The following is a 2,758-nucleotide window of genomic DNA, read 5'->3' on the forward strand; positions in this document are numbered from 1 at the left end:
GGAATAAAGTACCTAAATCGAAAGTAATTTTCCCATTATTATGTATCTTCTTAAGCTTTTGGGTATTTTACTACACTGTATGTACATGATTTAATGACACATAAATTATCTCTTCTCTGATCTACTGAATATAAAAACCATTTTAAAGAAATGTGCAATTTAAGAGTAGGTAGAGGAAGATGCTGTAATAGGTTCCACTGATCTTGCCCCCAGGAAAGACACTAATTTACCAACTATTGACACCAAAAAAGCACCTTCATAAGAACCAAAAATTAGGGGAGCACTCACAGTAACTGAATTTAACTTTATATCACTAAAAGAGGCAATGAAGTGATAGGAAAGAACATTTTCAGTCAGCAAAGCCACTGCTCCCCCGTCCCCAAAAGCAGTGGCATGGTGTGAAGAGCATTTCTGTGCCTTGGTGATAGATGGAGCCAGCAATATTGAGGCATTGAACTCAGCTCAGTGCTGCCCCTGTTATAGCAGAAAGCAAAACCAGACCAAACTTACCTGATGCTCTCCCACAAAGGGAATATTTAAACCAGTCCTAGCAATGGGAGAATAGCCAATCCCAGCAGTCAAAACTTGAGTTCCCACAAGCCTTGCCACCACAGTCTAAAGTGCTCTGTGATCTCAGAAAAACTTGAAAGGCAGTCTAGACAGTGAGAACCGTAACACCTTGACAAGTCCTAGGGCTGAACTGGGCCAAGAGACAGTAGGCTAGAGGGCAGGTGACCTACTGAGATATCAGCTAATGTAGCTAAGGGAGTACTGGAATCACTCCTCCGCTAAACCCAGGTTGCACAGCTTGTGGCTCCAAAAGAGACCCCTTCATTCTGCTTGTGGAGAGGAGAGGAAAGAACGGGAAGGATTTGTGTTATGTCTTGGATACGAGCTCAGCCACAGTAGGATGAGGCACTGGTCAGAGTCATGAGGCTCTCTTTTCAGGCTCTAGTTCCTGGACATTTCTAGATACACCTTTGTCTAGAAGGAAACCTGCTACCTTGAAAGAAAGAAACCACACCTGGCAAAACTTATCACCTGCTAACTGAAGGGTCCTTGAGCCCTAAATATCCAGTAGGAACACCCAGGTACTACACTGAGGAGACTGGGTGAGATGCTGAGACTTGCAGGGCTCAGGTTAAACTCAGCACATTTCCAGCTGTGGTGGCTATGGGGAGAGACTCCTTTTGCATCAGAAAAGTGAAGGAAAAAGTATAGGAGACTTTGTCTTTCACCTTTGATGCCAGCTCTGTCAAAATATGTTAGAGCCCTCAGTGGGGCCTTGGGGTGCCTTACTCCAGGACTGGACTATTGGGTGGAATTTCCAGATGTACCCTGGGCCAGAGAGGAGCCAACTGACCTGAGAGGTGAGTTCAAGGCCAGGCAGCATTCATGCACAAGCTGACTGAAGAGACTTTGAGCCTTAAGAGAACATCGATGGCAGTCTGGCAGTACTCCCCATGGGCTAAGGCGAAGGTGACCAGAGGATGAGGCTTCTCTGCCTTTGGAAAGGGGAGAGAAGAATGAGAGGGACTGTGTCTTGTGGGTTGAGTGCCAGCTTAGCCACAGCACAATAAAACACCAGGTAGACTTCTAAGGATTTTGAACCTGCTTGGGGCCTGGAATATCTCGTCACCCTGAAGGGAAGGATATAGGCCTGAATAGCTTTGCCAGCTGCTGACTGCAGATCCCCAGAATTTTGAGCAAATGTAGGCAATAGCAAAGGAATGGTTACAGCAGACCTTGAGCAAGAACCAGCCTAGTCATAGGACAGTGGCCACACAGGTGCTTATGTCACTCCACCCCAAGCTCCCAGTAGCTCAGAACATAGAGAGAGACTCTGATCATTTGGAAGAAAATAGAAGAACAGAACAACAGTCTCTCCCTGGTAATCCAGGAAATTTTTCTGGATCTTGTCCAAGACCATCAAGTCAGTACCTCTGTGACTCTGCAAGAACCATAGTGTTACTGGGCTTGGGGTCCATAGTAAAGCAGATAGAGCTTAGATCACAACATTCAAGTTTTTGCAAATATCTGGAAAGTCTTTCAAAGAAGAAGGGAGTAGAAAGAAGCCCAAACTGAGAAGACAACAATAAATATCTTACTTTAATACACAGACAGAAAAATATCTACAAGTATCAAGAGAAGACAGGAATACATGACCTAACCAAGTGAACTAAATAAGGCACTAGGGACCAATCTTGGAGAAACAGACATATGTGACCTTTCAGACAGAGAATTCGAAATAGTCATGTTGAGGAAACTGTAAGAAAGTAAAGGTAATAGAGAGAAAAAAATTAATAAAGTGATGAAATACTTAAAAATTAAAAAGAAATTCTGTAGCTTCAGAATGCAAGTGACAAAAATGCATCAGAGTATTTTAATAGAAAACATGATCAAGAAAAAGTAGGAATTAGTGAGATTAAAAAGAGGCTATTTGAAAATACACAGTCAGAGAAGACAAAAAAAAAAAAAATGAAAAACAATGAAGGGTGCCTAGAGGATCCAGAAAAGAGCCTCTAAAGGGCAAATCTAAGAGTTATTGGCCTTAAAGAGGAGATAGAGAAAAAGATAATGGTGGAAAGTTTATTCAAAGAGAAAATAACAGAGAACTTCCCAAATTTAGGGAAAAATATCCATATCCAAATACAAGAAGGTTATAGAACATAAAGCAGATTTAACTCAAATCAGACTCCCACAGGGCTTTTAATAATAAAACTCTCATAGGTCAAGGATAAAGGATCCTAAAAGCATC

The sequence above is a fragment of the Gorilla gorilla genome, chromosome 3 (assembly GCF_029281585.2).
Source record: "Gorilla gorilla gorilla isolate KB3781 chromosome 3, NHGRI_mGorGor1-v2.1_pri, whole genome shotgun sequence".
NCBI lineage: Eukaryota > Metazoa > Chordata > Mammalia > Primates > Hominidae > Gorilla > Gorilla gorilla.